At 46.9% G+C, this 12,469-nt stretch overlaps 1 non-coding gene across 1 annotated transcript; it reads right to left on the bottom strand.

Annotated features, from left to right (window-relative positions):
• Positions 1-7,328: 7,328 nt before the first annotated feature.
• Positions 7,329-7,400, bottom strand: Trnat-cgu (transfer RNA threonine (anticodon CGU)). The gene has a single exon. It is a non-coding gene; the product is annotated as a tRNA-Thr (tRNA).
• Between the last annotated feature and the right edge of the window lie 5,069 nt (positions 7,401-12,469).

The raw sequence follows: 12,469 nt of genomic DNA, 5'->3' as shown, positions 1-12,469 counted from the left end.
GCCGGCATACCGAAGCATGCAGAACCACAGTACTAACGGACCCAAGCGCGGTCGACCACAGACCGTGCAGCGATCAAGCGTGCAGCCCAGAAGCGAACAAACAAGACGGCGCTTGCACCGCTTGCACTACATTCTATAAATCTAGTGCGTCACACTTGAAAATTACCCAAAGTAGAACTGAAAACTGGGCAAGTTGGTAACGATTTATGGCTGGTGGATACAAACAGCGCAAACTTACGAAGACAGAGTAAAGGAGGGAGACAACACGAGCGCTGTGTTGTGTCCCTCATTTACTCTCTCTTCGTCCTGTGCGCTGTTTGTATCGACCAGCCTTGAAAACTACCGTTTCATAGCGCCGCCGAGTGTGCGTCGGCGCTGCCATCAGGAGCGAGTGCCTTTATACACTCCCATTCTTTATTTCGCGGACCTTTCACAGTGCCCCACTTAGAACCGTCGCGCCCTCGGGACCTGTAGCGGAAGAATTGCGCAAACACCACTTTCCGGCCAAGAGCCACGCTTCGCGAGCTTCGCACCTCAACTAACTTCATTCGCAATCTACAAAACGCACAAGAGAGGAGATGTCTGCACACTGACACGAATGGCACAACTTTAGCTTTTTTTCAAGAACTTCAAAGGCCTGATACGCTTCTTTTTTCCGCACGTCGGTTTCTTCGGTGGCCCCGAAATGCGTGGGCATAATCCAGGCTTTCTAGGGACCAGGCTCAAGCGTGGTCGACCAAACACCGTGCACCGATCAAGTGTGCAACCCACAAGCCAACAAACAAGATGGCGCTTGCACTTGAACAAAAGTGTGCGCGGCTTGAACTAATAATACAGGGCAGGAGCCAACAGGGGAGCTCCCTAGGAAGAAGCTGCTCTGCTTTAACGACAAGCGTCTGGCGGGAGCATGCCACGTGAATAGTTTTACATGATTTTGGCGGGAACATGTCACGTGATAGTGTTACGTGAATTTGGTGGGAACATGTCACATGTCTAGGGTTACGCAGTTTTACGTCACGTTACTAGTATTACGTCATTTTGTCAGGAGCATGTCACGTGACTAGTGTTACGTGATTTTGGCGGGAACGTATTACCAGACAACGCATATTCATTGTTGGTGTACAGAACAAGCACAGAGATACTCTCTGTGCACTTGTTCTCACGGCCATCCGAGTTATTGCATCCCACGCCGGACAACTCGGCGCAGTGGGAGGGCGCGCGTGTTCAGGGACGAAGAAGGACGGAGAGAGGCACGATGATGGTCGTTTTCACGAACGCTATGCCGAGCGTAAACAGCTGCGCCCTTGATAGGCACCTGTTAGCCACGCATGTGCCTGTGAGCCAATCCTGAGTGGGAATGTGCTTGCCACACAACTCGCGGAAGCTTATCACATTAGAAAGAAAGAGAGAGGCCGTATCAGTGACACGTCTTTTGCACTGCGCAGCAAAGAAATACAGTTCCTAGAAAGATGGTTGTACATTTGTCCTGATCTTCCGTACTTGATGATTGCCCTGTAATTGTGAAGGGCAGTGCGCCTGCGTGCGCCAACGCGTCTTTGTGTATATGTAGGCATCCTATTCGTAATAAAGATTAGTCGCGAGTAGTGCTCGTCCCATGTGCCGATGTTGTTTTTCTGTCCTGTATTGAATCCGTGCTACCCAGTATTTTTGCGTATGAACCAGCTCAACGAATTTCGTTAACAACCAGCCTGCATGTGTCGGTGCTCTCCTCGTTCAGCTTCCCCGCACAGCTTCGGCCGGTTTCTCAAGTGTCGCTTCGAAATGCGAGGCACGTCCTCTTTCCGACCCGATAAGATAGGGCTGGCACACTGCGCGCTCTAACGCGGTCAGGAGGGATTCACTCTCGCTTCCTTGGATGCCGCTTCTTTCGTTATCTCCTGCGGACGCTCGTGTTCGTTGCACAGCGGGACACCTCCCCTGTGAAGACGGGAAGCGACGTCGCGTACGAAAACGTGTTGCCCGATCAGGACCTAAGGAAGTGGGGGCGTTACCACGTCGAAGGCTGCTTGCAACAGGGCACTGTGCAAAGGAGCTCTCTGAGCGTGGAAAAAAAAGCGCGCTTTACGAAGACTTGTGGTCACTATGATGGCCCGCACACAGTTTGCGCCACGAAACGCGGCGAACGTCCAATGGCCGTTGTTGGTTGCACCGATCCATTTTAAACGCCCTGTGCCACTGTTCTTGTTTAGTACCGTCCAGTTGCTGGTGACAAGTATTGACGCCAGCGAGAAGTTGTCTAAGCTCACAGAGAGTCTTTCCTATAGCATCGTTTTCTCTCTCCTTCGACTTTGACTCGCATTAATTCGGACTCGATCGAATCGGAAGGTACCCTGATGTGGCCAAAATCAGAAAGGTACAATTTCAGGACCTTTCCTTCAGAATAACATCTCCATTAATTTTGAACCCCACGAAATTCGGTTTTTTGGCTACTCTCTCAAGTTATCAAAGCTCTACGCCAGCACCGTAGCTCAGAAGAGTCGGGCTTTATGTTTTCGAATGCAAATTGTTAGGCGAATCGGTTCTTAAAGGGACACTAAAGGCAAATATTAAGCTGACGTTGTTTGTTGAAATAGCGGTCCAGAAACCTCATAGTGCTACTTTTGTGCCAAGGAAGTGCTTATTTTGAAATAAAATCACGTTTTAGTGGTCCGAATCGCGGTAGCGCACTTCAAATCACCCGCGTAAAAGCGGTCTTTCAGATGCCACTGCTGCCTTGACCAACGTTGCCCGCCTTTACTGCGTCGCGGCGAGCATTGGCGGCGTGCACCATTCAGGCATCCGGCAACATCACATGCATGCGGTATTTTGGCGAACTTTCTGTCAGAGCGACTTTCACGAGCGCGCAAAACACACGCGGCAGTACGCGATACCGAAACTACCACTGAGACGCGACCGCGTGAGCGAAGCAGGGCGCCGGGCGAAGCGCAGTTCGGCGAAAACGGAACCTTTGAACCACGCGCGCCGTTCCCCATGGCAACGCCAAAGAGGTTCTTTTTTCCATGAATCAAACAGAAACGAACAAACAGCATTTTATTACGTCTTTGATGCACGGAAGGTTCTTTTTTTTATTGAAGCTAGTTTGATTACGAGTGATTAATTGTATTCAGACTCTCCACGTCATCAGGTTCACTTCCAAAATGTCCCACTCGTGGCGCTCATTGTGTGATACATTTAGCTTAATTTCTCGTTAAATAGGGCACTGCTGTTGAGAATACTGCCGCTTTAGACGTTGTCATACATTGAGCTTTCACTCTGACATAAATTTTTATTTGCCTTTAGTGTCTCTTTAACATAATAATATAATAATTTTTATTTCTGCCTCAAGAAAATACATGGACAGGGGAGCTGCAGAATAAGCTGTGATAGACAGCTTGACCGAGCCACAGCCCCTGAACACGAGGCAAGAAGGCAGTTGAAAGCGCCCCATACACAGAACTTCGTGTTACAAAGAAAAATAAAAACAAAAAAAACAAGAACACCGCATATCAAAGCAGACAACAGATATATGTTATCTACACTTTCTACACGCAGCATCGATTTCTTCCTCAACATAATAACAATAATAATAATTGTAATAACAATAATAACACATTCCGAAGACCATCGTGTATCAAATAAGAGCACAAATAAAAATATAGATACAGAGGAAGGAGAGACATACTATTTCAATTTTACGAAACCTAAAATATATGTGGGGGTACATCCTTATACATAGAACGAAGTTTTTCATTGGGACAGGTAAACAGGTCAATGTTTGCAGGTGTGTACGCGTTTAGAAGGGAGGGACGTGTATGTTGGAGGCGCTCTTTCCCGGTATTTATGCGTGCTGTTGGCACCAACCAGCTTTCGGGTTTACATAAAAGGGTAACTCGTCTTCTTTTCTTCCGAGTTGACGAGATGTCGGATGTGATTATGTTACATTAATATTTACACTAAAGGCAAATATTAAGTCGACGTTGATTGTTGAAATAGTGGTCCAGAAACCTCGTAGTGCTACTTTATGCCAAGGAATTGCTTATTTTGAAATAAAATCACGTCTTAGTGGTCCGCATCGCATTAGCGCACTTCAAATCACCCGCCTGAAATCAGACTTTCCTACGTCACTGCTGCCGTGCCCAACGTTGCCCGCCTTTACTGCGAGGCCGCCGACGCTAGTAGCAGCAGAGCGAAAGTAGCGGGACCCACAGCAGCAACAACGGCCATCGAAGTCATCGAAGCTTGCCGCACTCGTCGCAATGGATGTGGACGGAGACCTTTACAACGAGTTGACTCTCGGACTCGGGAAATACCGATGGGACGGCGCTGGGGCAAAGACTTGCTCGGATGGGCACATTGAAAGCCTTGACCAAGTTGCGGTTGGTCTCGTAATCCTCAGTACGAAAGTGCAGCGTGCACACACGCAGAGTTTTTGACTGTTTAGCACACTGGCGCAATGGCAAGACACTAGCCACTTCGAGCGTAAGGGTTCATTCCGCGGCACCCAGTGAAAAGACACATCGGTTTCTTTGCCGCAGCACTGGCGTTGTGTACCAGTCGGGCATCCGGAAATATCACATGCATGCGGCATTTTGTCGGAACTTTCTGTCAGAGCGACTTTCACGAGCGCGCAAAATAGTACGCGGCAGTACGCGATCCCGAAACTACCACTGAGACGCGACCGCGTGAGCGAAGCAGGGCGCCGGGCGCAGCGCAGTTCGGCGAAAACGGAACCTTTGAACCACGCGCGCCGTTCCCCATGGCAACGCCACAGAGGTTCTTTTTTCCATGAATCAAACAGAAACGAACAAACAGCATTTTATTACGTCTTTTGATGCACGGAAGGTTCTTTTTTTATTGCTGTTAGTTTGATTACTAGTGATTTATTGTAGGCAGACTCTCATACGCCATCGGGATCACTTCGAAAATGTCCCATTCGTGGCACTCATCATGTGATACATTTAGCTTAATTTCTCGGTAAGTAGGGCACTGCTGTTGATAATATTGCCGTTTTAGAAGTTGTCATACATTGAGCTTTCACTCTGACATAAATTGTTATTTGCCTTTGGAGTCCCTTTAAAACGAATGCTTAGCCTGTATGCCAGTCTCAAGAAATAGCTCTCTGCTGGGTGTTCGCATTAAAGACATGACGAAGAAACTTCTTTTGCAAAACTTATATTTTCTGTAGACAGGATGCAGTGCCCCGCACGAGCTGAGAGTAATAAATGTAAAAATAAAATAGAGAGTAATAGCCTTAGCAAGAATGTATATAATGGATCCGATTGCGCTAGTTATTCTGGCTTAGAGTTTAATAACGTGGTTCACACGGGCTGCCCATGACATGTTTGATGACAATATAGCACCGAGACACTTGAACTGATCAACTATTTCTATTTCTTTGGAATTATATATAATACTATCATGCGAACGAACCAGTTTATTTTTCGGCCGGAAGATTACCGCTTTTGTCGTTTTTTTCATTGACATGCATGTAATTATATTTTGACCATTTTTTTAGCGTGGTCATCGTCGTATTGCATGATTGTATTAGTTCATAAATGTTGCTTCCTGAGAAAAAAATGCTCGTATCATCTGCATATATTATAAATCTTGCATTTGGGTTGATGTTTACGATATCGTTTAGGTAAATGTTGAAAAGTAGTGGCCCTTGTGCTTCCTTTTGAGACACCAGAAAAAAATTGGTTTTACTTCTGAGTCCATATTTACAGCGCGTAATATGTCACAAAGAAGAAGGCACACAAAGCGCTGACGCCTGTCGCAATCAGCAAGCCTTTTAGATGCGAAGCAGCTTTTGCGCTGGGCTTTGTCCGTAGTTCCATTGGCGACCGTCCGCTTTCTAAAACCTACCACAGCCATCTGTAGCATATTGAGCGCGCGCTCGCGCCAACGAGAAGTCTTCTTCGTCTTGTTCTTCGACCGCCTTGATGATGATACGTGCAGAGCCCTTTAGGGGCTCGGGCTGCCGTATGCTGTCCTAGCTTGGCGTAACGCAGACAAAACCACGTGTACTGGCACGCGCTAACGCGTTCGGGCCTGTGTAAGGGGCTGGGTAAGACGCTGTGGCCTCTCCCCCTTACACTCTCTCAGCAATCACGTGACGGCGTCAGGGAACGAGATTCTGCAGAGGCGCGATGAATCCGCGTGGCGTGCTCCAACAAGAGTTCGGGACGAGTAACAGCAGCAGCAACTACAGTGAATTCATGCTGTGCTCAACATGCAAGGGCGCGTTAACATCGGGCAAGGTGCCCGTGATGAACGGAACTTTAAGTCGACCTATGCGCTCCTTCGCATCCCCACATGGTTCCCTTTAAGGGGAGATGATGAAATTTTTTACACCCACTGGTGAAGAGGCATGAAAGAAGAAAAGAACTTGTCAGAAACGTGCGCGGGAAGAACATTAGTACCGGCGGAACACTGGAGTGCGTCACATTTCAAAATCAAGGAACCTGTCTACTTTTTGGAACAGTGCAATTGAGGGTGCGCTTATACATCTGTCTTGCAATCATGTGCCTCCATTATCTCTGAAAAAATTCTGATGAAGCGATCCTGGTGCTAAACCGAAACTGCAATTAGGGGCTTTATGAGTTTGCTAGTGATAAAAGTAAGGACCTATATTACACGTTTCACAAAGATCATAATGTCAGCTCTCATCGATAAGCATGACACTGCAGCCTTTCAGAATGAGTGTCAAGTTTAATAATAATAATAATAATAATAATAATAATAATAATAATAATAATAATAATAATAATAATAATAATAATAATAATAATAATAATAATAATAATAATAATAGGAGTTAAACGTGCCAAAACCACGATATTATTATAAGGTACGCCGTACTGGAGGGCTCCGGAAATTTGGACCACCTGGGGTTCTTTAACGTGCACCTAAATCTAAGTACACGGGCCTCAAACATTTTCGCCTCCACCGAAAATGCAGCCGCCGCGATGAGTGTCAAGTTTCTGCAAGGGGCTTCCTTGAACTGTTGTTGTTTGATCTTGGCTCATCTTGTGCAGAATGGAACGGGGATCCAAAAAGACGGGCTATGTATTGGCTCGAGTTTACCTCCCAAACTGAGTAATATGTTCCTTGATGTGCGTGATAAAAGGTTGCTAGGCCACCTAGAGGTATTTGGCCGGTGTCGCACTTTTAGACTTGTTGATTATTACTTTGTATTGTTGCTGTGTGACAACTTCAACTGCATTAATGAGAACTAACAGATAATAATGCCAAGGAAGGTATAGGGGTGTTATTTGTTGTAATTAGGATATGAAGGTGAAGAAGGCAAAGTGGACGAAAAGATAACTTGCCGCCGGCAGGGACCGAACCTGCGACCTTCGAATAACGCGTCCGACGCTCTACCACTGAGCTACGGCGGCGGTCATCCTCTCGTCCACTTTATGGGGTATATATGTACACATACACTATAAGCAGCAAAGGACGAAAAGGGGTCTGTGGTTCGTCCTTTTGGGGGGTAACTGCACTGCCACAACCATTACTCCCTAAAGGATGAACGATTCGTCCTTTAGGGAGTAACCGTCAGGGGACGAACTGTTAGTCCTCAGTTGTTTTGAGGGACGAAATGTCGGGGTGTAAAAGGTACCCCTTTTAGGGAGTAACTGATTTATTCCTATTTTTGCATGGTAGCTGCGTAGGGACGAACTGTTACCCCGGATGGGACTAACAGTTGATCCTTTTCGATAAAAAAAAATCAATTTATTACAGTTTCTGGTTGAATTACCGAGAATTTGGAGGTTCATACACGCATTTGACGACATATACAATTAATACACAGAAATAAATTCAGAAGTAAACTCCAGAAAATTCACAACAAACACACAGGATTCGAACTCGTGACCACTGAATCAGCAGTCGCGTACGCTAACCACTATACCACACGCCAGCACGTAGCAGAGCGGATATTACTGGGGCTATATATGTATGGGCACCGTCTGGAACCTGCGCATTGTGCCATTTTAGTCAAAGTAGCAAGATTCCTTATATTAGACTATTAGAACAATAAAGTTGCATCCTCCTCCTCAGTGTTGCGCAAGCATCCATTCGGTGATGACGTTCATGAAAATGTAAAATGCGTTGGATTGTTTTTTCTGCGTGCGTGTTTCGAGCGAATTTGGGCGCTCGATGCATGTATGTATATATAAACGTTCTCATATAAGCTCTCATCGCTGCGCCAAGCTTACTCGCTTCTCACTGTACAGGACACGGTTGGTTATATCGGTCAGCGAAAATGTCTGTTTAATGACAGAAAAACGAAAACGTCTAAAGAAACAACCAAGTTTATTCCACGACACGTGTCAATTCTGCAGCATCGTGCGTACACATAAATTGAACAACTTTGTTGAATACAGAAGATGGGATGGCTTCCCTGCATTATAGGAGAGACAATGAAAAGTGCAATGTTTTATCCGAATGGATGTTGCCCAGCCGACGTCGACAGCTGCTGAGAGCGTGTTCGTAGCTGCAAGATGTTGAAGACGTTTCTCGGGAGGCGCAACGCTCTCATTAATCGATTTCTTGTAAAAGTAATTCCAGAAGCATTCATTATTTCCGGCAGAACTGTTCGTGCACTTGCAATTACGTCATATGGCGTCTGTTAGAAATGCTGCATGCGTAAAAATTAGACGGAAACTGCTCTTTCACAGAACCTGTCATATAGTGCAATGGAACAGTTCAGAATGTATTATGAATTTCGAAAAACCCGTCCTCGAACTTAACGTTTCACGCTTTCACAGCGACACGCTAGTGGGCCCACTTATTTATCAATAAAGCTTGCTCTCGATTTGAGAGATAAAAAAATTAAATGATTCCTAGCATCGCTACAAACAAGCGAAATCGCCGATGCCGTCGCCGACTGCCTGTGTTAGCGATGCTAAGCCTAGCTAGACATACTATTTTAACAGCCAATCTTCCCAAATGAATTGTTTACCTTGCAATAGAAAATATTGTGCGGAGTTTACGCGAATTTTCTTTTCAAAAGTCGCGAGAATTTCTGGTAAACAACGTTTATTTGGGCAGCACTGAAAACAAAACTATTTTTGAAGAGCTGTACTTGCTACAGCTGAAGTTACCGAGCCTTCACCGAGGTTACCATGTTTCGATGGCCCAACCACCATGCTTGTAATTCTATAGCAGTCGGGGCAGCACTCGCGACCCTGTATAGCGCGAGCTCATCAATCATGCCTGTTTTGTTCGCGCATAACGTGAATGTTAAACAAGCGGTGACCGTTACATATCAACTGCACACAGGTAAAATCACGCGGAGTGAAGGCAGCCCCGGTCGCCGCGTAGCATTTCGATAGCGTAGCACTTCATTACAGTAACGGATCACGTTTACCACAGCGCGAAGATGATTCAGTGCACCACAAGTGACAGCAATCGCAACCACGAAACGAGAACACATACACAACACACCGCAAAACCGCCGAGTCCTTGCTTGCCGCACATACGACGAGAACACCACGCCGCGCATTGATACAGCTCGGGCGCGAGCTGTATTATTATGCCACATAAACGATATCACTTTACTTCTGCAGCAGTTGCCGTAGTTGACAAGACCGTTTGCATTTAAATAAACTGTTAACAGTTGATTTCTTTAGCGGACTCTTTGAATACGCGCATGCTGATCATTCGTTCGAGGCCGCCACTGCGGCGGAAAGTTCTATGGGAGTAAACGTTGGTCCCTGTGGTCTAACAGTTCCTCCCTCACTTTGCACACGGCATCCTCGTCTTGCAGTTAATCCCTCCGGGGACGAACTACCTGTTGCGGGGACGAAATGCAGCACTTACTACCCTTTCGCACCTTTGCGGCTTGGAGTGTACACCTAGGAGTGTTAGTCAGCGCCGATCACAGCCATGGCGGCGATCGGTGCCATGGCTGCGATCGCTGTTCAAGTGTTCGCTATTCAACTGTGAGTAATTGTAATTTCAACGTGAGTAACAGTTTTTAAACGACGTCCATCTAGTCTTCCTACGCACCCTTAGGTATAACACATGAAACAACACTTACTATTCCATTACGTTTTTGGATCTTTCGTTTCGCTTCACTCCACCCCTGCCAGTTGATCCTGCGATCCCCGAGCTTCAAACTCCATCCTGCCATTCGATTCAGCCTATTATAAACTTGTACAAAAAGTCAGTGTCTATTCTGCTTTTATCTGAGCTTTCAAAAGCGTTGTTAACCTGTCATAGAACAAACCTTTGGTGAAGATGGCTGTCGCCTCACGATGGCTGGATACCCGTCCGAAATTATGATCTCAGTAGCTCGATATCCCCCCCCCCCTCCACACCCCTAAAAAAAACACCAATTTTCTCAAAATGGGAGCGCTTCTGTTGGGCAAAATACATATACAAAAATGTTCGGGTTGTGCCGTAACCTTCATCAAGTTTTTGCATTACCTCAGAAGAACTGGAAATCGTGCGGACGTCGTCTTTACGTGGCCGAAGAAATTGGCCAGCATATGCAAAAAAAAAAAAGAATGTCAGTGGCATGAACAACGAAGCACGCGTGTGTTCAGCTAGGCACGTCGAACGGGTTGTTCATTGTCAAAAAGGTGTTCTCTATGCTTTGCCATTGCAGTGCGGCAAGAAGTAGCTTGACAGACTGGCCGCTGTCTGAACCAAAAATTAAAAGCGCATTTTGACTATGTCCCATGTGTAGCTACTTGTCGAGGCTGCTTAACACAAGACAGTGAACCGATGTACACAAATTGCGTCACCTTGGGAAGTGGCGCCCTAACAAGGAGATACTGGAGGCGCATATGCGTGCCAGATTGCTGGAGGGATGCATAAGCTCACCCTCGGGAGCACTAGTACTGTCCCAAAAAGAAATCAGCTACCGTGGCAGTCAAATCTGACGCATGCCACTGTTGCCCCGGCATCAATTTTCTGTGCACACACGTTTCTTGCTCATCCTTTCTTCATTTCTGTTCACCAGTGAACCTTGTGAATTCCGATAAATTTTAGTTTTCAGTCAGCGCTCTGTGTGTCCCTTCTGTTCTTACGCGCTGTGATTACGGAATCTTTTGACTTCACGCTTCCGCAAGGCTCACACCAATACATCACCACAGAAAAAAAAAGCAGAGCCCTTTCACTGGAAGCCACTGAGGATGTAGGATCAGTGACCCAAGCCGCGTCGGTGGTATTCGGCCGCAGGCGCCGGTCGCACCGACGCGTTTGATCCCGTCGGCGCTCCAGGCGGGCGAGCTACTGCGTTTCACCCCTGAGGGAGTAGCAGCTACTCGACGCGGTGGAACTCGACGCAGAGGCTGCTGTTGCGCGTTCTGCGGCAGCGTCTTCGCGTCGTTTTCGCGCCCATTCGCGCAGAAACACGAATGGGCGCTCCTTCAATTACCGCTCTTCTTCCTTCTAGCAGACGACACGCGTCCAAGTTGAAATGCGCTAGTATGACATTTACTCAGACAGCTAAAAGATGACGAAAACATGGGTCGACTTAAAGTTCCGTTCATCGAGGGCACCTTTCCCGATGTTAACGCGTCCTTCCAAGTGGAGCACACCATGAATTCACTGTAGTTGCTGTTGCTGTTACTCGTCCCGAACTCTTGTTGGAGCACGCCACGCGGGTTCATCGCGCGTCTGCAGCATCTCGTTCGCCGAAGCCATCACATGATTGCTGAGAGAGTGTAAGGGGGAGAGGCTACAGCGTCTTACCCAGCCCCTTACACAGGCCCGAACGCGCTAGCGCGTGCCAGCACACGTGGGTTTGTCTGCGTTACGCCAAGCTAGGACAGCATACGGCAGCCCGGGCCCCTAAAGTGCTTTGCACGTATCATCATCAAGACGGTCGAAGAACAAGACGAAGAAGACTTCTCCTTGGCGCGAGCGCGCGCTCAATATGTTACAGATGGCTATGGTAGGTTTTAGAAAGCGGACGGTCGCCAATGGAACTACGGACAAAGCCCAGCGCAAAAGCTGCTTCACATCTAAAAGATGACAAGATATGACGTGCTGTTCTTTCGTGACGGCCAGCGCAAAGGGAAGACGGACGAGAAAAAGCAATGACGGACACTCGTCCGTGTTCCGTTTGCGCTGGCCGTTGCAGGAAGCGAAAAGCAGTCTTTTTGCTTTATGCGTTTCCTTTCAAAATGCGACGTTGAAATCCCCTATCACTCCTGGTGCAGAAGTCTGTGGATAGTTGGTGTGCGTGGATGATAGAAGGCGAGAGACAGACTACAAAGAGAGAGAGAAAAACGAAGACATAGTAAGAAAGAGAAGGAGGAGAGAAAAAGACAGAGAAAAAAATAGGCGGCGAGAGAAAGAGTTTTAAAGGCCAATTCCGGCGATTTTTTGAGGTCGATGGATCTCAATGAAATTCGCTGGGTACGGTCCTTTGCACGTTTCCGTCATTTATGCCAAATTACAGGCTTGAGTCATGGCGCAGATTGCTTGCAAATGAATTTTAAAGATTGCC

The sequence above is a fragment of the Rhipicephalus sanguineus genome, chromosome 7, assembly GCF_013339695.2.
Source record: "Rhipicephalus sanguineus isolate Rsan-2018 chromosome 7, BIME_Rsan_1.4, whole genome shotgun sequence".
Taxonomy (NCBI): Eukaryota; Metazoa; Arthropoda; class Arachnida; order Ixodida; family Ixodidae; genus Rhipicephalus; species Rhipicephalus sanguineus.
Note: the sequence above shows the minus strand (reverse complement) of the source record. Positions and strands in the feature narration are given on the sequence as shown.